This window comes from Leptonychotes weddellii, chromosome 4, assembly GCF_054177405.1.
Source record: "Leptonychotes weddellii isolate Sample4059 chromosome 4, ASM5417740v2, whole genome shotgun sequence".
Taxonomy (NCBI): Eukaryota; Metazoa; Chordata; class Mammalia; order Carnivora; family Phocidae; genus Leptonychotes; species Leptonychotes weddellii.
In genome coordinates this window covers 5,708,945-5,734,814 of record NC_138372.1, presented here as the reverse complement: position 1 = coordinate 5,734,814, position 25,870 = coordinate 5,708,945, and the positions used below count along the sequence as shown (strand labels likewise).

The 25,870-nt window shown below is 39.6% G+C and overlaps 1 protein-coding gene across 6 annotated transcripts in view; it reads left to right on the top strand.

Annotated features, from left to right (window-relative positions):
- Positions 1 to 25,870, top strand: part of RERE (arginine-glutamic acid dipeptide repeats) — a 414,521-nt gene that overhangs the window by 112,027 nt on the left and 276,624 nt on the right. Inside the window, exon 1 of one of the 6 annotated variants that reach the window (XM_081817439.1) lies at positions 5,041 to 5,335. The exons of 3 other annotated variants lie outside the window; for them this stretch is intronic. The gene's annotated coding sequence lies outside the window, so the exon portion shown is untranslated. Of the gene's footprint in view, positions 1 to 5,040; positions 5,422 to 25,444; positions 25,463 to 25,870 lie in introns of those variants that run through there. 2 more of the 6 variants (XM_081817437.1, XM_081817440.1) reach the window with 2 other exon arrangements.

The following is a 25,870-nucleotide window of genomic DNA, read 5'->3' as shown; positions in this document are numbered from 1 at the left end:
AATCAGTGACACAAAAGTAACTTGAGAGTAAATCTTCTCATTCATGAGAGATATTGGAGTGTGATTAAGTAAAGAGGCTAGACGTTAACTACCTATAGTTAGGGGGAGTCATAGTTAGGAGGAGTCATGGAAGGGACTAGAGAATGGATAGAGAAAGATAGGAGACCCAGGAGAGTGCATAATGTCAGACTCAAACCACCAGAATGTCAGTGTGGAAACGGCCTACTGTTGGGAAGCGGATAAATTGATCCAGTGTTTTGGAGGGCAGGTTGGTTCAGTCTCTTTGACTAAAATGCATATTTATTGAACTACAGATTCCTTCAGTATAGAAGTACTCACATATATGCACGAAGATGCACATAGAAGTTTGTTGTAGCAGTTTGGGACTTGTTTATTATGGTTTTCCCACAGTGTAGAATTCTGTGCCACTACAAAAAGGAATCAGATGTTAATGGTCTGCTGTAAAGAGAGAAGCAAGTTGCTATATAGCATGGATGGTAGATTACATTTTATATGAAATAAAAATAAACAGAATGAACCCCCAGACAAATGAATATATATGTTCTTAAGTATTTGAGTATGTTTGTATACATAAGTACTAAAAGCCTGGAGAGCTAGCTATACTTAAACTCGTTGAATGGACTTGTTCGGATTTTCTGATAATAATTTAAAAATTTTAAAAAAATTCTAATAATTTAAAAAAATTCAAAAGAGCTTCAAAAAGAACTATGTTTCTTTTCTTTTTTTTTTCTTTTGAAAACCCCAGAGGTTTTGTTATGTGGTGACATTTTGTGAGTTGGAAAATGGAAAGGAGAAAGTTTGCTTAAAATTGTAACTGTATTATGCACAGTAATACAGACCTACCTGTCCTAGGACACTCTGCAAACACAGCTAACCAGTACTAACACAACCCTTGAGTCTGTCACTGTTTGCTTGATTAACTTTGGTATTTTTTTTTTTTCCACATTTTGATACGGCGGGGGGGGATGAGCTAGGTTACTTGATCTGAATGATTTTACTAGATAATGCTGTAGAAAAGCATGTTGATTGTCTCAACTTGATAGAATCTAGACAGACCTCACTAGTTATTGTTAGATGAGTGTTACCTTTAAACTTCCATGTAAAAAAAAAATGCAGTCTCTGTCCCCCTTTGGTCGTCTTGGGGGAGTAGTCCAAAGCCACCGTCTTTAGAAGATCTGGCCAAGAGTCTTCCTTGCTGTGAGAGAAACAGAGTGGCATAGACAGTAAATGCAGTGTAGTTGTTGGAGGTTAAGGGTCAGGAATAGTGTGGGCCCTGTTCAACTGCTGCTAAGGTTATACTTTACATTTCCCCTGTGTACTGTTTCCGGTCATAGCTTTAATGTTAGTTTAACTAGACTTTGTATTTAATTATAACTGTTAGGGTAAAGTTGATGTCAGCTCACTGGGCTGCATGCTGAGGCCTGTAGAATATGGAGTGCTTTGCTTCTACCCACATCTGTTGTCTCCTCTCATTATCTGTTAATGGTACTCAACTTGACAGGGTTGTTTTGATAAATGTAGGGTGTTCTAAAACCTGGAGCTGGAATTTGTGTGGAATGAAACTCAGGACAAAAGGAAATAGAAAGAGACAGGCCAGGGTGAGATCCTGTGGGACCAAGGAGGGACACGTGAAATGCTGAAAATAACAATGAGGATTAATTTGGAGCTGAGGGTGGGGTATATCTAATATTTTTAATTCATCTCACACATTCTTTTATTTTTTCATGTGCTCAAGTGCAGAACTTGTGAGAAATTGTACTTATTGTAAAAACTCCCATTTCTCATCTATAGATGAAAGCTCAAGGTTAATAGGGTTTGAAATGAATTCTTGTTTGAGGAGTTGGGGAGGGTGGTTTTGGAATGGTCTGTCACCAGGGACTGGGAGTCCTCAGGTCAAAAGAACTCTTATGAAGTCTTTCATGTCAGAGAAATAGACATCTTTTAGAGAGAAAAAAAATGAAAAATTTCAGCGTGAAAGAGAGGTGAGGATTATCCTCCTCCCCTGCAGAATTTGGTAGTACTTTTGCATTCAGAGAAGTGTTGAAGACAAATTAATGTTACCAGTGTGCTTTCAGATTTTTATATCCTGTTTATATTGCTATCTGTGTACAAGATTTAGTAGTCTATCCAGTTTATCCACTGCTGTTTGCCCCTTGCTTAAATGCCAGGTAAGTAGGAAGAATTTGGTTTGAATAAATTAATGATGGCTTCTGTACCTCATTAACTATTAAAAAAAAAAAAGTGAACTTTGCAAATAGGACCTGCTTAGGGTCTCAGGGTTTTTAATGAATTACCCTGGGCATAATTATTCATTTATATCTTTATAGAGCAGTGATAAAAATCTTCCTTTTACTAGACTTTTAAAGGTTAATAAAATAAATACTATTTATTACATAGATGCTACTTTTTTGAGAGAGGCTTCTTTGTGCCAAGAACCACGCAGAGAATATGCAAAATGAGTAAAAACAGGGTTGTTGCTCTCTGTTCACTTACTCATTCCACAAATCTGTATGCTTGACACCCAGTATTTGATAATGAGCAAATATATAGAACTTTCTCACATTGAACTTGCTGTCTAAAGGGGTCTAGGGACATTAGTCAGAAAATTACACCAATGAATTACAAACTGAGATAAGTGCTCTTAAGGAAAGGAACACAGCTCTCTGGGAACTTGTAACAGAGGAACTTGACCTAGAGCGCGGCCTCAAGGTAAGTTTCTCTGACAAAGTGATATTTGACCTGAGATCTGAAGGAGGAGTAGGCTTTAAACTGTGTGTGTGTGTGGGGGGGAGGGTAGGAGGAGCCGGGAGAATTTCCTGCTCCAGTGGGAAGAAGCAGTGATGGCTTGTGGTGGATAGAAATCCTGATACCTTGGGAATTTGAAAGATTGGCATAACTGGAGGATGAGGGACTGGGAGAGGATGCAAGACTAGGACAAAAGAATATAAGTATCATAAAGTGGCTGTCAAAGCATTTAGAATCCCTGACAGACTAGGTACAGCATGAATTCAGAATAGAGCAGTTTGGTTGTTCTCACTAGCCCTTTACAACAGAGTGTAAACCAGTGTTTTTAAAAGGGTCTGCAAAAACAAAACAAAAACCACCCAAATAACCAAAACCCTCATCAGGCTCTGTCATGTATCTAGATATAGCTGGTTGGATAATTGGAGTGTGTCTGAGTATAGGAGTGGCTTTTGTAGCTAGGCTTTAGGGTCGATTTCATCTATGACCTGTATGGAGTGATCTCAGAGCCACTGGGTTATGAAGCCGATTTTGAAGCTGCAGGTCCTCTCAGGATGGTCTCAATGAGGAATGGTGTTTAGTGGAGCTTATAGAAGAGCTACACTTGTGCTATAGACCACCTCTGATTTGTATTGATCACATGCACCTTTCAGGGTGGCAAAGGCATTATGCTTCATCCGCTCTTGCTCTCAGTACATGTGCTGTGTTAGTGGTTTTAGATAGATATTTCTATCTCCTGTAGAATAACTTGATTTTTCTTTAAGAGAAATCAGCATAATAATGTTTAGATAGCAAATGGGCTATCACGTGGTTATCCGTGCCAGCAGGGCGGGACCCCTGGGTTCTACTCTGTTCTCCCCACTCTGGCCCCCTTTGAGAGACTTTGGGCTTACCATTTTATCTAAATCTCTGACTATTGGTAAGGGGGTACCTAATAATTCAGCAACTTTATTGGACTTTGGAAAGTCCAATAACATTTATAAAGCGATATCAGAGTTCCATGAAACTTGCCTGGAAGGCAAAAGGTGAACTATTAAAGATACCAAAAGAGATCATTTAAATTTTGAGCTTGTAACTTTCAAATTTGGGTTGACACTGAGTTTAATACTTTGAATTCATATGCTGTAGGAATGTGTTTTTAAAATTTGCTATGGGGCGCCTGGGTGGCGCTCAGTTGGTTAAGCGACTGCCTTTGGCTCAGGTCATGATCCTGGAGTCCCAGGATCGAGTCCCACATCGGGCTCCCTGCTCAGCGGGGGGTCTGCTTCTCCCTCTGACCCTCTTCCCTCTCATGCTCTCTGTCTCTCATTCTCTCTCTCTCTCAGATAAATAAAATCTTAAAAAAAAAATTTGCTATGGACTGTCTTATTTAATTGGGACAAAATGATCTTGACTGTTACTACTAGGGAATACATGGTATAAATGTAGTTTAATGTTATTAAATTTTAGCAGGAAGGTGTATGTTTATCAGATTGGGGGTGGGGAAGAAATGAATTTGAGATTAACAGTGGGTAATTCTATTTAGATGCACATAACAGTGGAATTAATGAGGGGGTCTGGGGTAGGTTATGTGTTTATTTAAGGCCACATGGCAAAAAATTTGCTTTTATTTTGCTTCCTTATTAGGTGGATTTCAGTCAAGTCTAAGATATGCCTTATGTAGCAGAGGGACCTTTATTTTCTTGGGGAAAAAGGATCGGAGAGAGAAGACCCTTAAACAAATGACTTACAGAGAATTCCTAAAAACTGTAAGGAAAATTGGGGTCAGAAATGTTGACACCAAACAATGCTTCTTTCTCTCTGTATCTTTGAAACAAATGTTCTGCATGCCTATGATTGTTGGTTATTTCATCTGCATTTGTTAGACGTCAGAGGTGGTTGGCATTAATATTCCTGGCAGAAGCAGAGGCAGCTCTAGGATGTGTGAACTGCTGATCACTCACGGGGATGCGCTGCCTCTTTAATATCTTGCTTGCAGATGCATTTTCTAGCTGACCACGCTATTAAGAGCTGCCATCAATCACGCAGCCTCCCAGTTCCGGCTGTCGGGAGGGGAGGGAGACTTGGGGAGAGCAGCGGCTGGCCGAGCTAGGAAGGAGATAAAATTGCAGTGGCTTGTGTGTGTGTGTGCGCGCGCGCGCGTCCCCGCTGTGGTGGCAGCAGGCAACGGTGCGCGCGGAGCCGTCCGGGCTCCAGCCCGGGTTTTTCCGGCTGCCTCCGCCGCCGCCGCTGTGGGGTGGCTGCTCTTTCTCTCCCGTCTGGGTCACAGGCATGTGGCAGTGTTGGCCCGGCGGCCCGTGCTGAAGGAGCGCGAGCCCGAGCAGCGGCCGCATCTCCCAGCCGCGGGCGGGGCCCTGCGCCGCCACCTCCCGGAGCCACGGAGCTGGGGGGACATGAGCCCGAGCTGTGCTGCCCTGCGGCCGCCTGGGCCTCCTTTTGTTTTAGCAAGTGCATTTCACGCCCTGAGCCCCTTCCCGCCCCGCCCCTGCCCGCGGGCCTGAGTTTGCGGGGGGGCCCTGCGCCGGAGGAGGACGAGGCCTGCGGGCTCAGCTCCTGCCGCGACCGGCCGCAGGCAAGTGGCCAGAGCCTCGTGCTGCAAGGGGAACGCGGTTCGCGGGCCAGGAAGTTGGATAACTGTGGGCACAGGGGCTCTCGGAGGTGGGTGTACCGAGAGTGTTGTAGCTGACCCTGCAAAGATGAACCACTCCGCTATTAAGAATGGTGATGGCTTTCCAGGAATCAGGAATCGGTATTTACTGTGTCCCATTGCATTTTTGTTGGGCTTACTAGTTTTTCAGTCGCCCAAACTTTAGAAATTCCAACTAAATAAATCAATTGAGAAACACCCTTCAGGGCAGAGAAAACACTATTTGAAAAAGATTGTGTGTGTGTTTGTGAATGTTTTTGTCTTTTTTGAAAGGAAAGCGTTATTGAAGATGAACAAAGTAATCCAGTAGTCACTGATTAGAAACTTCATTGCTTACTGTGGAGTAAATTTAAGTTTAAAAATATAATGAATTTGATGGACTTGATTATAAATTTCAGTTACTTAAGTGACAAATAGAATTTGTTCCTGGGACCAAAAAACTGTTGGTTTGCCAGACTAGCTAAAATGCAGAGATAGTTTTGAAAAAGATGGCTTTAAATTTAAATTGTTAAAATTGTTTTGGTTCGAGGTGCTGGCTTCCCTGCCCCCTACCCTTGTTTACGCGGCTTTCCTTGAAGCTCTGGGGAGACCTGCCTGACCACTTTCTGTTTGCTGAGACTGCTTTAATGGGTTATTTTGTCTTACTCTCAATTTTTAGGCTTTCCTGGGGCACATGTGCCGCTGCTCTCCTTGGGGCATTGTTTGGCTGGAGGCCTCCTCTCAGCCATATGGAAATTAAAAAAAATGTCATGTGAATGAACATGGGGGTCAACAGAGATTAATTTTTCCCTTTGAAATTGTGTCTGTGTGGTTTAAGATTGAGACACTGAGTAAAAGTTGAGAACAGAGTTGAAAAAGTCCTTAAAATTCTGTGCCAAAATTAATGTATTGAGGTTTTCTTCCTCCTCCTCCTTCATTTTGGCTAGGAGCTCCACATGTAAAGTAGACATGATTTGGGACCTTACAGATGGGAACAATATCCCCTGTAAGCCCGTTGATCTGTGGGCAATTATTTCCAGATGCACAACCAACTCTGCATTTTTATGCATGTGTTAGATTTGAGCTTTAAGGGCACTTGCCTTTCTGAATATTTACATTGCCTACTAAAATAACACAAGGCAGACATTTTAGAGGCTTAACAGCAACTTCACAATACTGTGGGAGCAGCTAGAGCTTGTATTTGTTTTTTCCAACTCTGTAATTTAGTGGTGTTTAAACTATTTTATAAAGATCTCTGGGACCAGTGAAAGGTGGTTTTCAGTCCAGAGCACTTGAGTGCTCATTGTACTCTGGCAGGCCCTGGCGCTTGGCAGGCAGCGCTTGAAATGTTATTTGATCGGTTTGCGTGATAGAATTGACTAAGGTTACACTTTTCCTTCCCCTGGCTGTTGAAAGCGATGCATCAATGTACTGTTCAGTGACTTATTTAATAAAAGACTTAACCTACATTCATTCACTGTAAGAAGGGTTCCAGAAAAGGCCAGTTAAATTTTTGTCTTGTTTTTGTGGTTTTTCATTTATGAATTGAGGCGAGAGCTGATGTAATGTAGCTGTACCACTTCCTTTGTGTGTGTATGGTTTTTTATAGCTAGTGTTCCTATAGGATATGTTTCAGTCTGCATGGTTGTGATTATTTCTGAAATGTTTGAATGTAGATATATTCCAAATTCAGTTATTTTCAACTATGTGCCAGTTTACTGTTTATATTGCCTGTGGGGGAGGTGAAGGGTGGGATGGTGAACCCCGTCACCCTGTCAGTAAGGTTCAGTGAATTGCCTGTGTGTTATGCAGACTAGCTTTTCATTTTAATTAGTGCAACTGTGTACAGCTGTTAGGTTAGAATGCATTGGCTGTCCCTGCAGGGTGGTTTTATCTTACACTGGAGGTTTTATGGACTTGTCTGGCTGTGCTTCTTAATCCCTCTCCCACTGCCACTATGCTTGCTTTTAAGCAAATGATAGAACAAGACAAGCTTTTGTTTACTCATGAAATAGTTTACTTGTTAGAGATTTATTTTTGGTTTTGAGGAAATTGGTAAACCATGTAATTTATTGGTAGTTATTACATTTACTATGCTTTTCCAAGGTCAGAGGGTTTTGCTTACTATTGTGTAGTCTTGAGTAGCCAGTTGAACCATCCATTTTATAATGACATAGGAAGCCAGTATTAAAAAAGCCCCAAACCAACCTGGTTTTTATTTGCTATTCTAGGATTAGTTTGTAAAACAAAAGTAAATGTTAAGCTCAGTGCAGAGAAAGAACACAGCTAAATTGTTTCTCCCGGTCTCTTACCTCTCGTTACACTGTAACCAAAGGGACTAAGCCATTGACTTAACAGCAGTTTGGCCAAGGACTGGATGATTAATGGAAGGGTTTAGAAACGTCTGTTCAGGGACATGTGTGGCCACCTTTAAATTTTAAAATGGGTTTTTGGCTCCAAGTTACTGGTAGGTATTTCAGATTGAGTAGCTTTGAGTATTTGAATATAGGACTGTGACAAAGCCAGGCTTTTTGGGTCATAAAATAGATTGCGATGTGAATGACACATTTTTCTCTGTAGTCTGGTCTCCTTATTATGTGCCTCTGTCTTGAGGAGATAGTCACTGCCAGAGGCTTCTAAGACTGTCCTCTGCATTTCTTTAAAAAGAGTAAAAGCCACAAACAAAATGGACTGAAATCTGTTTTTATATAGAGCCTTTTTCAAAACCCCAGTTACTGATAGAAGAACAAGATGTGCTGTTGGGGGGAATGCTGGGATAGGGGAAAGGAGGCTGGCGTAGGTTGAAGTATTTTTTAACTTTTTGGAGAAATGGGTCCTTCTCAAAATAACCTGGAATGAGGAAAGAAAGCATTTTCTAGAAAATATAATTTCAGTGTAGCCTATCTAGAAAATGTTTTTTCTGATTAAAAGAAATCAAAACATTTAGATTGGCAACAGCAACTGAATCTAAGAAAAAATAGAGGGAAGTAAGTATCCTAGATCTAAACAAGTTATTTCAAAAGTTTGTAAGTTTTTTTTTAGACCGTATTATTTTGAGTCTGAATATTAATGGTGATTAGGGTCATAGAGTTGCCCTCTAAAATCTATTTAATCCTTGATATAGTTGATATATATTTGTAATAAAAAAAACCAATAATGTTGACATTTCATTAGAAAAAGTCAGCATAATCGTATTCAGTGTTTAATGCTATATATGGAGCTCTGCTGGTATAATTAATCAATTTATTAAGTACAGCTTGGTGGTTAATAGCTAGGCTACCTGAGTTCTGTTCCTAGCTTCACTGTGTACTCACTGTGAGACCTATAATATGTTGCTTAGCCTCTTTGTAACCATGAGGAAAATGATCAGTCTATCTCAGGGGTGTGGAAAATTCTTAGGAATGTGCTTGGCACATATTAACAGCTAATATTTCATATAGTAAGCACTAATTCTGCTCTAGGTACTGTTTTAATTGCTAAAGATACAAAAAAGGATGAAGTCCCTGTCCTTAGAGTACTTACATTCCAATGGAGGAAGACAATACAAATTAAAGGGAGCCTGATGATCTGTGTAAAGATACAACTTCTGGGCATGCCAGTGGGTTTTAGAAGCTTAATATGGGAAGTTTAACATCATTCTTTAAAGCCACCATTCTTTCCTTCCTTGATAAAATGTGTCTCACACAAGTAGATGATATGTTAGCTCACAGGTGGAGTAGAGAAGGCAAAAGGGACTTTTTCTGGGAAAGAAAAAAAGGAAAATGGAACAGTAAAGAAATTAAAGATTGTGATTTGTCAGTTTAAGTGCCAAACAGTAGAAGGGGAATGTTGATTCATGCCCATCCATAAAAGGAAATATAATAATGATATATAAAAAGTCCTAATGTAAAGCCCAGTAGAAAAAAACATAGAAGCCAAACTGCTTATGCATTGTGATTCCAAACTATGCACACCTGCATGTACTCACAGAGGCTAAGGAGAAAGGTTAGAAAGAAATAGACCAAACGTTAATAGTGCTAATCTTTAGATTGATGGGATTATGCATAACTTCATTTCCTTAGTATCCTTCTGTCTTTGCATGCCTTATTTAATCTTTGCAGGTTTAAATACCCCGTAGGTATACACAAGGAAGCTGAGGTTTAGAGCAGTTAAGCAGTTTGACCAAGGCCTCACAGCTAGTGAGTGAGGAGGCCAGGAGTCCAAGCCAAACTCTGACCTCCTATTCTTAATTTGACCAACTCTCCTCCTACAAGAGGTGACCTTTGTAAAACGGCCTCTTCTGGCCTTTTCCCCCACAGCTGTGGCCCACATGGCTCTGAGATGTGTTTATGCTAACCAGAGGGCACTGAATCTCTTGAAGAAGGAGCTTAGTGCTGAGGCAATGCATGTGCGTGTAGTTATTGGAAAAGAAAAGCCAGTATGCTGGCCAGAGGAGGAAACAGAACAACTTGAAAAAGTACCTATTCTTTCCTCAGGAGTCAGTGGAGCCTCTGAGAGTTGGGTGCAAGCAGAACAGCCCAGGAGGGAGGAGGAAGGCCAGTGATGAGTAGAAGCTAGTTTGTGGTTGCTGAGAAAATGTTGAGTTTGGCAGTGAGAGAAGGAAGTGCTAGAAGGTGGTTGGAAGAGGCTGCAGGTTAATAGCAAGCAGTACGTGGTCAGTGCTTGAAGAGGTTATTGGTAACGGCATTCTGTAGGTAGGATTTTATGATGATTAATAGGACAGTTCTGTTCAGGTTTGGGGGTAAAATGGGGTAATGGATGTGAATCACTGTAGAAAGTAGAAAACATTTTGATTTCAGAGGATTAGTTAGAAGTTACCTGTGAAGAGCTTTTAAGAATATGATAGGTTAAGTGTGGGAAATTCTTTACAAAATTAAAGTATTTATGCCAGAAAAGATTTGAGATAATCACTTGGTTCTAAAGATGAACAATTAGGTCTGTTTTTCCTATCTTGTTTTCCATAAAGTGAATGAGCTTTTGTAGTTGTGGTTTTAAAAAAGGGTCAGTTTATAGGCGACTGTTGAGCTTCAAAGGAACAAAATAGAGTGAATATACTGTGCATTTGAAAGATTGCTTAAGTCAAAAGCCTCCAGATGGTGTATACTGCTGTGTTCACAGCTGTATTTACTGCAAGCTCACCAGATTATCTACTAATAATTTAAAAATAGCTGGTTGGAAACAGTAGTATATTCAAGTCTCTGCTGGTTTTGAACCTCAATAGCAGTAGTGACTTCACTTGTATGCCTTTAGTAATAAATGCCAGTTGAAATTACTTACTTCCTTTTGCCTTGCTTTCAGGATTTCTTATTTGGGCCAGCTTATGTGTTGCACAAACAACCAGAGTGCTTACATACAGAAGCAGATAAATAACCAGCTTTTTAAAAAATGTAGTCTTTTAGGAGCTAGATTGGAGAACGGCTCTTGATTATCTTTAAAAAAAGTTTTTGTTTTATTATCCTTTTATCTTTTTAAATGTTTTTAAAGTATTAAATATATTGAATTGATGTCTTACACATTTATAACATTATATAGAGAAAACTTTCTATATTTTTCGGTATTACCAACAAACACACAAAAAAAACCCCTTCAATACTCAGATCTACTCCCAAAGACAAAGGTTTTTTCTCTTACAGAGATTTAATTAAATGTTCTTTTGGAAGGACATAAATTATTAAATCTTAATTTTTTGTGGGGGGAGAGCCATACATACTATTGTTTATTTGCATAGTAATGCATAAATTAAATGTAAAACAGGAGAATAGTTTGAATTTATCTAGGAATTTTAAATATGGGAGGGGTGGTAAGAAAGATGCACATTTATTTATTAATTGAGTAAAACTTATAGAAAAACATACCTAGTTTGAACCTTTTGAACAATTATTTTCTAGTTTTGGTTTTAGACATTTCATTCTTTTGTCTTTTGTGTGTGGATATTTTAATAATTAGGAAACTTAGGCTGAAGAGTTTTTACCTGTGTATATATTCTTTGTTTTGTCTTCATCCCCCCGCTTCCCTTTTTATCTTCCCCCAAATTCTTTGATCTACTTAGGCAATCTCTTTTTTCATAGGCTGTGCTCTTTCCACAGAGCATAATTCTCACATTGAATTGATAAGGGGAAATATCCATAATGTAGTGGAATGTTTATCTTTTTTTTTTTTTAAGATTTATTTATATGAGGGAGAGGGAGAATTCTCAGGTGCGGGGAGGGGGGGCCGGCGGGCTCCATCTCAGGACCCTGATATCATGACCTGAGCAGAAATCAAGAGCTGGCCACTTAACTGAGCCACCCAAGTGCCCCATCTTTTTTTTTTTTTTTCCCTAAACATGTTAAATGGTTTTTTCCCCCCCAGAGCAGAGTTTGTGAACATTTGGCTACATATCCACAGTACACAGTTATGAGTAGTTTATGGAACTCAATCCCATCCCTGTCCTGAATGGTTCATCCAGGGGTTTATGAGGCTGTTGTTCACCATAGCACACTGTCTTTATGAGGACCAAGAGGAGAAAATTTTCTCAGCTTTTAGTACAAGAAAGAACTGACCCCCCTGAGCAAATGTGGTTTGTTTTTAATTTACAGATTTAGAATCCTGTGACTGATCAAGTTTCCTTTGAGCTATTTGCTTATAAAATTTTGGCCACATCTAAGGCAGATATAAAGTGAACCTGAACACCTCATATGGTTTCATCTTTCTCATCTCCTCTCTACAACCCCCTGAGATTTTCCTTTGTTTCAAGGAAAAGAGAAGCAATGTAGGAGGTGTAGTTAGAGTACAGGCTCTGTAGCCTGTATTACCTGTGAGACTTGCTGTGTGACCTGAGGACACACATCTCTTTCACCCCTGTGTGCTCAGAGTCCTCTTCTAGAAATCGTTCTGACTCTGTGTGGCTACTGTAAGGGTAAAGTGAAAGCTCTTAGGGCAGAGGAATGCCGAATAAATCTTAGCCTGTTATCATCTCACTTCCCTCATCTGTTGTAAATTTTATTTTATATTGTATGAATCTCAGTAAGCTCCCTTAATTAAGCCCTTTTAAAAGTAAGCTAGCCTTTAAATCTTCCCTGCCCCCCGTTCATTTTTTTTTAAAGTTTTTTTTTAAATTATTTATTTGACAGAGACACAGCAAGGGAGGGAACACAAGCAGGGGGAGTGGGAGAGGGAGAAGCAGGCTTCCCGCCGAGCAGGGAGCCAGATGCGGGGCTCGATCCCAGGACCGTGGGATCATGACCTGAGCCGAAGGCAGATGCTTAAGGACTGAGCCACCCAGGCACCTTCCCTGTTCATTTTTTTTTTTTTTTAAGATTTTATTTATTTATTTGAGACAGAGAGAATGAGAGAGAGAGAGAGCACATGAGAGGGGGGAGGGTCAGAGGCAGAAGCAGGCTCCTTGCTGAGCAGGGAGCCCGATGCGGGACTCGATCCCGGGACTCCAGGATCATGACCTGAGCCGAAGGCAGTCGCTTAACCAACTGAGCCACCCAGGCGCCTCCTGTTCATTTTTTATACAAAGGTTTAATTTCTGCCTGATGACAGTCATTAAAAAAATTAGATAGGAGAGTGCTATGGACTGAATTGTATTTTCGCAAAGTTCTTATATTGAAGCTCTAACCCCCCCAGTGTTTTGGTATTTGGAGGTAAGGCCTTTGGAAGGTAATTAGGTTCACATGAAGTCATGAGGATGGCACCCTGTGATGAGAAGAGAGAAAGAGACCAGGGCTCTCACTCCCCCCCCCCCCCCCCACGAGGACATAGTGAGAAGGCAGGGAACAGAATAGGATGGAACCTTGATTTTGGACTACCTGGCCCCCAGAACTGTGGGAAATAAATTTCTGCTGTTAAAGCCAACCAGTCTGTGGTATTCTGTTATAGCAGCCTGAGCAGACTAACACAGTAAATTTCATACATGCGGAGTAAAAGGTGATCAGTAGCTTATCACAGCGACTGAGCTTTTCTGGAGTGAAGTGGGGATTATGCTTCTGTTTGCAGAAGGCTTTACACCTACAGAACAGCCTTCCCTGACCTCTGGTTTGGTCCTCACAGCTGCCTTATGAAGGAGACTGAGCAGATGCTGGCTTCTCAGGTTACCAAATGGGAGAGCCAAGTCTGGAGAAGTTAGTTGAGTTACCTGCATTCACAGTTTCCATTTTGGAGGTGGCTAAGCCTCTTAGTAGCTATTTTTTCTTACTTCTCTATCCCTTGTTCCTTCCATGACCACTTTAATATTGGCAGTTGAATCTTCTAATCCTTTGCCTTAGAAAGAGCATAACCTTTATTTTTAGTCTTTGTTTTTCAAAGTAGAGAGAGATAACTCCCACTTTTTACATTTTGATATGGGAACTGAAACATCTATGGTAAAATTGTTGAATTTATCTTTCCTGTCTCAGGGAGAAAAATAGAATTTATGAATTCTTTGGCCGGCTGGTTAGATTTGAAGTATAAAATTTCTTTGAAGTATCATATCTCTAAGAAATGTGATCGTATTGAAATAGTACTTAGGACATTTTATTCTTTTATTTTGGTCCAGGTATTGGTTTGCATTTAGTCTTGCTGGTGAGTGTCTAGAATGTAGGTGTTTTTTGGAGCTATCCAGTCAAAAGACTGCTTGTGTTCATTTTAGTTAAGGTGATTTGAGTATGTCTTGATCAAAGGGATAAAACAGTAGCGTTAGAAGCTACAAACTCTCGGTAGTTAAAAAGGAAAAACAAAACACCCAACCCACAACCCCAACTCAAACTCTGCCCTTCATTCTGAAAGAATTCTGTATCCCTACAAAATTAATATTTATGAGCTGTCAGAACATACTATACTTGCTCCATTTCCCATTAAATTTTAACAGAGAAACTAAAAAAGAAAATTAATTTTTTATTTCCTGGTGATAAAAATGATTCCATTGAGATTCAAACCTTGGAATACATTTTTAAAAACTTTATTTTTTTTTTTTAAAGATTTTATTTATTTATTTGAGAGAGAGAGAATGAGAGAGAGCACATGAGAGGGGGGAGGGTCAGAGGGAGAAGCAGACTCCCTGCCGAGCAGGGAGCCCGATGTGGGACTCGATCCCGGGACTCCAGGATCATGACCTGAGCCGAAGGCAGTCGCTTAACCAACTGAGCCACCCAGGCGCCCTTTAAAAACTTTATTGAGATAAAATTCTCATAAGAGACAGTTCACCCATTGAAAAAGTGTACAAATCAATGGATTTTAGCGTACTCAGGGTTGTGCAGCCATCACCACAATGTAATTAGGAATAGATTTTTATATGGCAGTTTCTTGGTGATTAATTGAATACTCTTAGATAATCTTTTTTTCTTAACCTTTTATGTGTAAATTTGTACTTCTATAAGTAAGAATATAAGTTAACTATATTTTGTATTATTACACTATATAATTGAGTGAAGGCACTCAAACCCCGCTTTTGCTTACAGTGGTCTGACGGAAGTTAGCTTCAGCCCAGGGCTATTAAATCCTTTGGTGACTGATGACTCCTTTAAGGTATGATAAAGCAGTTATGAATATGGTGTGAAAATGGGATGTGTAGTCTCTTTCAGCATATTATTTGGAGAAACTGCAACTTTCCCAGAGCATTGTTTTACATTTGGTGCACTCAAAATATGTTAGACATTTGCCTTTTTAAGCAGTTCGTGTTAAAGAATTTTTCATTTGTTAACAGAAAGGCAGCCAGCCCTTATGTCTCAGATTAGGGGAATTTCTTGGTGTTGATTCCCAGATGGTTCATAAAATTCAAGTGGGCCCTTAGGCTGCTGGGCAATCATACTTTATTTTCCTAGTTCATTCACCCAGGTTCCTAGATGACTTGTACTTTCTCCTTTTATACCTCCTCTCCTCTTCATGCTGGGCTTCCTGCTTCAGTGAGAAAAATCAGTGCTGTTGGAAGAGAACTTTTGTAGACACCCACCTCACATTGACCTACCTTGCAGCATAGACTCCGCCTTCCTGGTGACCTGTAGGTAGAGCAGCTGTTCTCAAACTCTCCAAGGACCAGGCTAATCCAGCCCATCCCACCACTCCCAAGATGCCACCCTCTGCCCTCTCATGTCATTCATGTTTCAGGCTCTACTGGATCATTCCCAACAACATAGTCCTGTGCTGCTTTTCTCCTGTCTTAAAACAAAAAAACCCAATCCCCCTTTTTTGGCCCCACTTCCCTGCCAGCTTTTGCTTATTTCTTTTCTCCTCTTTGCAGCAAAACATCTCAACAAGAATTTTCTGTACTTAACGTCTCCTATTCTCTTCTCCTTTCTCAGTTCCATCATCCATCATGCCAGAGAGACCTCTCTGGTGAACATTACTAAGTCCTTTGCACTGCCTGTTTTCCTGTGCCTGTATTTTCCCAGATTTCTGTGTGGCCTCACTCTTAAGTCTCAGGGAGGCCTATATTGACCTTTGGTCTCTGCTCGCAGTGCCCCTTACCCTGCTCTGTTTTTTTCCTGGAGTGTCGTCTTGTTACATAATATTAATGCATTTACTCTCATTGCTTATTGTCTTGTTCCTCCCGCTAGAATGTAAAGTCCTGAAGATCAGAGATCTTCAACTGTGTAGTTCATTTATGTATCTCCAGCATGTAGAACAGTCACTGGCACTATTGTAATAGATGTCTGATAAATAATTTGTTGAATCTCTGCACTGCACCCTAGGACTTAGGGCTTTAAAAAATGATCTAAATTTGGACACCTGGGTGGCTCAGTTGGTTAAGTGTCTGCCTTCGGCTCGGGTCATGATACCAGGGTCCTGGGATTGAGTCCCACATCGGGCTCCTGGCTCAACAGGAAGTCTCTTCTCCCTCTGCCTGCTTCTCCCTCGGCCTGCTGCTTGCCTTGCTTGTGCACACGCACGCTCTCTCTCTTACTCTCGCTCTCTCTCATCTCATAAGCATCTAAAACTTAACATGTCCAAATGGAACTTCTGATGTTTTCCACTATACCACCCATAGTTGTGAGGATTTTACTTTTTGACTTCTTCATCTAGTAGGATTTTACTTGTCAAAATTTTAATTTGGTCTAAAAATTATACCACCTGGAGTGCTGGAGGTAGACTGGAACAATCTTAGATCATTTAGTTTCATCTGGCACCTTGAAAGCAGTTACATTTTTGAACATTGAAAAAAATTCTAATCAGTACTCTACCAATGAAAAGAAGTCGGTGTCCATTATTTAATTGTCTTTAGTAACTTAAATTGGGGCGCCTGGGTGGCTCAGTCGTTAAGCGTCTGCCTTCAGCTCAGGTCATGATCCCAGGGTCCTGGGATGGAGCCCCACATCGGGCTCCCTGCTTGACGGGAAGCGTGCTTCTCCCTCTCCCACTCCCCCTGCTTGTGTTCCCTCACTCGCTGTGTCTCTCTCTGTCAAATAAATAAACAAAATCTTAAAAAAAAAACTTTTAAATTATGGATTCTCTACAACCATTAGTTAGTAGTTTGTTGTTTTGATACTTGGAAATAATGATTTTAGCTTTCAAAGTGAGGAAGTGCGGATATTTGCTATGGAAACTTTGATCTAAAAATATTTTAATTGCCATGTACTTAGCAAATAGAAAATACTTTTTGGAAAGCCTTTCTAAGTGTAGTGGGTAGACTATTGAATCAGGAAATGTGTACTTAAACAATTTCTTCTCAGGGAGGATCAAATCAGCCCTCTTAAAATCCAAACTTAAAATGTAGGGTTTTAGTGACACATGGAGTTAGTGCATCTCCTCCCTAAAGGCTGATCAGGTCACACAGCATCAAAAATATTGAGGTAGCTTTCTTGAAATTGGGTTTAAGTTGGCAATTACATTTACTAGCTACCAGTAAATTATTAGATTTCTTGCCCATGAAACTCTGTTAAAAAAATCTTATCCTTGTAGATTAATGTATGTTATTAGTTTAACAGGACAATGCTTGGACTTACTAGTGATTTATTTTACACACACACACACACACACACACACAGTTTAGTATTATATTTCCCTAGATGATAGTAGAGATCAAAAGAACTTGCAGTAATGTTTTCTCTTTTTTGGAACCAGTAAACCAGCAAAACAATCTTGTTAAACTTAATTTAGTGCCAGTGAAGTATTAAAAGGGAATGAGATTGTAATCACACCGTGCCAAGACAACCCAATTGATCAGTGAAAAAGTTTGTTGGTATTTGGTAGAGGGGGAAAGATGGAGGAATTTGTCTGAAGCTTTTACTTTTTTAACTGAGTTTCTTTTATTCATCAAGTACATTACAGTTCATTAATTGTAGGATCTGTTTTTAATAGTCATATATGGTAGGTCTGTGATGAACTATGAAGAGAGAGATACATATAATCCTTAGTTTCTAAGTCTGATAATATGATGTTCATTTTTGTAACATTAAAATACTCTAAACTTCATCATTAGCACAATCTCTTGAGGTGTAGGACCTTAATTCCCATTTAACAGAGGAGAAAATAGCTGAGAGGTCAAGTTGCTCTAGTCTCTGCCCCTCAATACCTAAATTGATTTCCATGAATAATGCTATCTCTTCTACATCAAAGCCTGCAGACTTGTTGGAATGGATGAAAAAGAAATGGCAACAGTGGGCCACTGGGAGAGAGATTTCTATAGACCAAATGTGATTGAATATGTAGAGGTAGAGGGGGAGGGAGAGAAAGCTTATACTTTGAGTGTGGTTGATTTCAGAAGATGCTTTGACCTTAGAGAAGATCCTCAGTAGGTTGATTTTGGTCATACCTATAAATATTATATTTCTTCTTTGTGTAAGGGGGTGTATTAGAGAATTGTTTTGAGAGGTAAGATAATTTCACTGTACTTTTTCAATAATGTGTCTTTAAAAATGAAAACATTTAATCTCATTTCAGTTTTTCAGTTTCTCAGGAGAACCTCAGTTTGGTCTACTGGGGGTTGAGTTTTAAAATAAAGGGGCCAGGGAGAGTTCAGTGTCTGCTTAAAAAAAAAAAAATCGATTTCAGTGTCTAATAAATACTAAAACATAATGAAGCAAAAGCTTGGTTTAATGACAGTGCAAGGATTAATTATATTTGTTTAAATGAATGTTCTCTTGGTAAATAAACCATTTCCAGGTTCTTGGTGGATGAATTTAACTGAGGACAGATTACAACTTACTACATTAATTTATACAAATTGTGCCAAATAGGAGCATGTAGAAAAACTTTTTTTTTTTTTTTTACTGTTCTTAGGAGAGCTGGCTAGATCATACAGGTTTTACCCCTCTCCTCCCTCTTATGTCTTCTCTTCTAAGATTAAAATAATATCTTACACACTGACATGTAGTGTTCAGGTACTCTTATAGTTAACTTCAATGTCCTTTATCTTCTGTAATACTCATTTGAAAAAAAAAAGATGGAAAATTTATTCTGGTTTTCAGAGCAATAGAAACAATAGGTAAAAATTTACTCAGAAGCTAGTAAGTAAATTTGTAGTTCTTTAATTTATCAGTTGGAACCCGAAGAGGTTTAGCTAAAAGAAAAGGACTTTACTTGAAAACTGCTTAAATTGAAGGCATCTGTGAATTATGTATTGGAACGTAGAAGGTTAGCTCTAAATATCTGGACTAGTAAAGGCGTTTCTTTTTTTTTTTTTTTTTTTAAGATTTTATTTATTTATTCATGAGAGACAGAGAGAGAGAGAGAGGCAGAGGGAGAAGCAGGCTCCCCGCTGAGCAGGGAGTCTGATGCGGGACTCGATCCCAGGACGCCGGGATCATGACCTGAGCCGAAGGCAGACGCTTAACCATCTGAGCCACCCAGGCGCCCAGTAAAGGCGTTTCTAATCCACTTTTGGTAGTTAGCTTCTGAAGGTGACCAACTTGTCTTCTGCGTTCACTGCTATTGCAGGAGCCAGGATGGTGCTGATGTATGGATCTTATCATTGGAAACCTATTTGACACGATTTCATAAGCTTGTGTGTTTTAGTATTAATTCCATCATGTTAAAGGGAGGAATGGCTTTTTGTTTATGCCCAGGATTTTTTTTTCCCTCCAGGATATTTTTTTAATGATTGATTAATGAATGATTACTTAGTTAATGACACTGGCTTGATGATACTGGGTTTTCTAGCAGACTTGTCTATACTTAAAAGAGGATGAAGTTTTAATATGCCTAATGTATTATTTGGTAGATTGATTCATTGAAAACATTTGATAACTGAAGTATGCTTTAAAATGAAGGCTGTTGGCACCTTTTTTTTTAAGATTTTTTTTTTTTTAAAGATTTTATTTATTTGAGAGAGAGAGAATGAGAGAGAGCGAGTACATGAGAGGGGGGAGGGTCAGAGGGAGAAGCAGACTCCCTGCCGAGCAGGGAGCCTGATGGCGGGATTCGATCCAGGGACTCCAGGATCATGACCTGAGCCGAAGGCAGTCGATTAACCAACTGAGCCACCCAGGCACCCAAGATTTTTTATTTATTTATTTGATAAGAGAGAGACACAGCAAGAGAGGGAACGCAAGCAGGGGGAGTGGGAGAGGGAGAAGCAGGCTTCCCGCCGGGCAGGGAGCCTGACGCGGGGCTCCATCCCAGGACCCGAAGGCAGACGCTTAACAACTAAGCCACCCAGGTGCCCCAGCTTTTGGCACTCTTGGAACCATGAAAAATTTTAAGTCATCTTTTAGCACGACTGACTCTAATGGAAATTTTATTTAGTATCTTTTATTACTAAGATCCTTTAAAGCCAACTGTAAAAAACTAAAAACCTAGCATTTTGAACCTGTTACATTGTTAACCTAGCTTTGAAAGAGGGCTATGGAGTAAACTTGTTTGATTTTAATTTTTGAAATTAAGATTAGGTTTTATAGCCCCATGGAGTTGTAGTTGTGATTTTTTTTTTTTTTTAAACTAAGAGAGGTGGAATATTTTTTGTTTTATACCTTTATTGGTTTTCTTTTCAAAAACACCACCAGTGTTTTTGATCACCCTAGGTGATCTACAGCAGACAGATTGTCAAGTTTCTGAGTGTCACCAAAGGTTTGTGGAAAGGTCTCCTTTTTCTCTTTAGGAGAGTCTCCTATTTTCTCTTTAGGAGAGTTCAGCAGTTTAATTAATCTAGTCTTTAGGTAGAATCATTAGGACCCTTAGTAGTACCCTTTGGTGCCACTCTCAAGCAGAGAATGAGGGGAAAAGTGAAGAACAAGTCTGGAGGGAGAAATGGGATAAAAAAGAAAAACAAGAGGGCAGTATGTGTGTGGTGTTGAGTTGTGGAATGCTTGAAAAGTGGCTGTGGAGCAGTGAGGGGATGCGCCATCTTTCCAGTTGGATGTGCAAGCTTTGGTGTTCCCAATTCTGCAGATATTGGGCACCTAAAATACTGATAATTTGTAACATTTGTTACATTTGGTTTACAAATTTATTCAGTTGAATTTTGATGAATCATTCTAATAGAGCTTTAGAGTCCCATTCATCTTTTGTTTGGTGTTGGGGGAAGAGGGATGAGGGGGCGGGGCGGGGAGAGAGAGAATCTTAAGCAGGTTCCATGCCCAGTGTGGAACCCGATGTGGAGTTCGATCTCTCAATCCTGAGATCATGACTCGAGCCAAAATCAACAATCCCACACTTAACTGACTGTCTCCCCCCACCCCACCCTGGCCTTTTTAAGGTGAATAAAGTGAGGCACAGAGTTGGTAAATACCAGAGCCTAATTTCTGATTGGTGTCTTTGGGCTTCTCCAGTGCTTATTCTACCAAACCATAGCATTGAGTAGTTTTATCTCCCACTTTAGAACCTGTGATATTTCTATTTTATTTCATTTTATTTTTATTTTATTTGAGATAGAGAGAATCTTGAGCAGACTCCAAGCTGAGTCTGACTTGGGGCTTGATCTTAGAACCCTAAGATCATGACCTGAGTTGAAGTCAGAAGTCAGATACTTAACCAACTGTGCCACCCAGGCACCCTGAATCTGTGATCTTTCTCAGTCTTAGATTCTTTGGACTGAATTAAGGTGTGTGAAAGAATCACTTGTCATTTCTAATAAAGGCTTGGTTAAAAAAACCTGATTGAGGCTGGAGTACCTGTGAAATATACATCATTACTTGCCTCCATAATTTTTATTTTAGCTTCTGTTACTAGTGCCAGCATTTTTCTTAAGTAATCATTATAGGCTTCACATTCCTGGATGTAGAGATAATAGTCACTATAGTGTTATCTTTGTTTTGTAGATAATACTAATTTTTATCATCTGTACATGGGAAGGCTTGTTGTCAATGCATAGTAAACATTGTGATCTCAAAGAAACCAGGAAATAATACTCCTAAAACAAGATATGGTCACAGTCATTTTGAGAAAGTCTATGGTGGCTCATACTCAATAGGACAGATCATCAAGGTCAGTACAACAGAAATGCACATAGGAAGGTTTGACTTCAACAACAAGAAATCCCCAAGAAACTACATAAAATTTTCACAGTGCCTCAGAACAGAAACTAGTTGTGTAGTTTAAGAAGCATGCAAGGTTACGTTGAAATATGAAGAATTTATTGTATCATATTCCATAAATGTTATAAAGGAAGTGAGATGTAATTTACTTGCAATTATTAGTCATGAAATTATGAAGAATATAGAGCCTGACTTTGTTACAGACAACCTGTAGTATAAGGAAAGGACCAAGTCCCCATTTCACACATGAATAAACAGACTTAATCTCATGATATGACAGAGCTACAGCACAAAGGACAGCCCGGGGATGAAGAAGGCAAAGTCTTTGTCACTTAGCCAAAGTAGGCGAGGATTCAGAGTAAACGAGACTTGTGATCAAAATAAGCTTCCAGTCTTATTAGGGCTTTGCATGATTATGCTGAATAAGAGTAGAGTGTACAAAAATACTGTTGGTATGGACTTTATTGTACTTAAGGGCCTACTTCTCAAACCTAGAACCACCTTGAGTTACTGTATTTGTCCACACCTCTCAATATGAATATTAGGATATAAAATAATCAGTTTCAGTTTCTCCTCCCACTCCTGACCTGCTTCCTTAAGGCTACCCTTAAATTTCCAAGTACGGACTGTATTTCTTTATTTTTACTGATATCTGTGAAAATCGATGGTGTTTATATGAGCATCTACTTCAGGTAATTTCTGTTCTGGTCTGTAGTAGAGATAGGTTCCATTTTGTCTTCTTGATTTAATAAAAGGCTTGTGATGCAGAATTTGAAGTGTTACCCAGTCTCAGATTTTGTTTAATAGTACATTTTAAACTCCTGCCAAATTTAGGCATTAATGATTTTAGGTTTCCTTTCACATTTCATATTTACAGGGGAAGTAGAATAATATATAGAGAATGATTAAGCTAAGCAAATATTTGTACTTTGGCACACTGTTAGATGTTCTAAAGTCAAATATTTGCTATAGAAATTAAAGCTGAGCTAAACTAAAGAACCAGCTATCTTACCTTTTAAGATGGTGCGATGTGGCTGCCAAAACCTCATTTTCAAAGCACCTGACAAAAATATTTTAAAAAGACCCCCTGATTACTGTAAAGAATTTAGTATGTGAACAGTGATCTTTTTTTCTTTTTAAGATTTTATTTATTTACCTGACAGAGAGACACAATGAGAGAGGGAACACAAGCAGGGGGAGTGGTAGAGGGAGAAGCAGGCCTCCCACAGAGCACAGAGCCCGATGCAGAGCTCGATCCCAGGACCCTGGGATCATGACCAGAGCTGAAGGCGCTTAAGGACTAAGCCACCCAGGCGCCCCAACAGTGATCTTTTTATATACAGTTCATGTCTGGTTTGGTTTGGAAGTGCTTAGACCATTGTGAGAGTGTAGTTTATTGTTGGTTTCACATCTCTTCTTGGTGCATCCTTCCCCACCCACCATTTTATTTTTCTTTCTAGATTGTTAGCTTTTTTTTTGTAAGTTAGAAAAGACACATGGTTTTAAAAGCCCAGGAAATTTGTTAATAAGGACCTCCCTTCCCCATTAGTGTTTTTATCTCTTGGTGCTTATGGTTATTTTATTTTCAAATTTCCATTCTCTTTCTCTTTTTTAAAAGATTTTATTTAATTGAAGAGAGAGCACGCGCAGGCAGGTGCACATAAGCAGAGGGAGCACCAGAAGGAGAGGGAGAAGCAGGCTCCCTGCTGAGCAAGGAGCCCCATGCGATGCTGGGCTGTGGGGCTTGATCCCAGGACCCTGAGATCATGACCTAAGCCGAAGGCAGATGCTTAACCGACTGAGCCACCTAGGTGCCCCGCATTGTCTCTTATTTTACATGCTTTTGTACTTTGTTTTTCTCGCCCTCTCCATTTAGCTGTTTGAGCTGTTGGAAATTTTGACCTGTACTTAAAATCTGTAGAATACATATGGCAATGTTTTCTTGACATGTATTCCTGCAGAATTGACACATATTAATGGGAAACAGTTCTCTTATTCTTTTATTTATCTCTATCCTTTTTTTCTAGGTTATATTATTTGCAACTCCTAATCTGAGCTAGATGGTAGTAATGAAATGGTATTCTCTCACTTCTAAATTAGTAAAGTTTTTTGCACCCTAGTGGGGAACTAAGGTGGTATAATGCTTTCCTTTCCTTTTTATTTTTTTTAAAATTTAAATCCTGGCTAAATGCTTTCTTTTCTTCCAAGGACCCATTTAAGCATAGATGTTGTATTTCACAGTCTCTCTTTCCTTTTTACCTCAAAGCCTTTGATTCTGATTCTCAAGATGCCTCAAGAACTAAGATTTTTCTTTTTACAGACTCTTCCATCATCCTCCTTACTTCCCTGCTTTACCCCCAATCCGTATGACTTTATGTCCTTGTTTTTGAATTGCTCCTTCCTGTTGTCAAAGTCCTTCTGGAAACATTTTCTATGGAATACTTTGCATTCAAGCCAGAATTCCCTGGGGAGAATTTGTTTTATAGACCACCACCCTGCTTTTGCTTGCTTTCTGAGATTCAGAAGCTGCTTTTTTCAGTGGAAAGGAGTAGCTGCGCACGTCTTAGCCTCCTTTCAAGGCTGATAGCTGACCTTTACCCCTCAGAGATCATGGGTGCTTGGGACTTGCTGGGTAAAAGAAAGTGCTCCAGAGAAATGCAACTCATGCAAATACTTAAGGTTTTTTTTTTTTTTTCCTTCTTCTCCTTCATTCTTGTAATGGAATAAGCAAAAAGTTAGAATGATTACTGAACAAGTTCATCTGGCCTTCCCCACTTTTCCCCAAGTCTCTGTGAAAAGTGTCATTCTTCCAAAACATAAAATTCCTTGCCACATACCCATGTTATAACATTCCCCTCCCCACACATCACTCAGAAAACCCATCTCCCCTGGGTTATCGTTTTAAAGCTGGTACCATAGTATTGGATTATGGAAAGATGTTTATGGTTCAAATTTTAGAGAGGAATTTTGTTAAAATACCCCGCCCAAAGCCATGAGTTCTTCCCTCTTCTGCTTCTCTTCCTGTGTATAAGTAGCCTGTGATAATCAACACAAGTGGCAGATAAAACTAGGGAAGTGCTCAGGGAATGCTTTGAGATATTTCAGTCATTATTGAGAAATAAGTGATTGAAAACATATGCTCCTAAAAGCCCTAGTTTTGTAGAAAAACAGAGCTCTGCCTGTCATGTTGTGTTATAAATGCAGAGGTAACTTACCAACTTCGCAGAATTTGGGATTTTGTTTTTATTATGAAGAAAAATGTGCAGCCTCCCACATACCCACACAGCAATTGCATAGGATTGGAAAAATCCTCCAAGAGCAGATAGACTTAGGATTTTATGCAGACTGTCATTACATACAGCCTATCTGCCAAGAGACTCTAGGCCCTGATTTTAGAGTGATGGCATAATACATTGAGTGAGTCCATGGAGATCAGCGTGGAAAGGGGACTTTACAAAGGAGTGCTGACGCTGTAGGATAATGGAACGTGTGAGTCTGAAACCTGGCAGATGTGACTCTGTTGGAGAAAGGGTATTGTCGAGAAAAATGCGTTCTTGCTCTTCTTTCCTCAGGTCAAGTTGTACAAATTGCTGAAAGAATAGAGGAATAAAGCCTTAGATTGCTATGGGACTTTCTTACTCTCTCTTTTTTAAGAAGAACTGTGATCTCTTGTCTTTGCGAGAGTCAAGGATAAAGCCACTGGGTTCATGTTAACGCATATTCTTGTACTTGGAGCTATTAGAGTTGATTAAAAGGGTGTAGGTTATTGATAAAATGCGATTCTTAATATTTTTATTTATATACATTTAATCTGGATCAGTGCTGTCTAATAGTACTTACTGTGATGTTAGAAATGTTCTGTATCTGCTCTATCCAATACAGTAGCTACTGGCCACTTATGACTGGTACTTGAAATATGACTAGTGTAGACTGAGGAACTGAATTTTTTTTTTCCATTCAACGTTATGGTTTTTTTTTTTTATTCTTATGTTAATCCCCATACATTACATCATTAGTTCTAGATGAAGTGTTCCATGGTTCATTGTTTGTGCATAACACCCAGTGCTCCATGCAGAACATGCCCTCCTCAATACCCACCACCAGGCCCCCC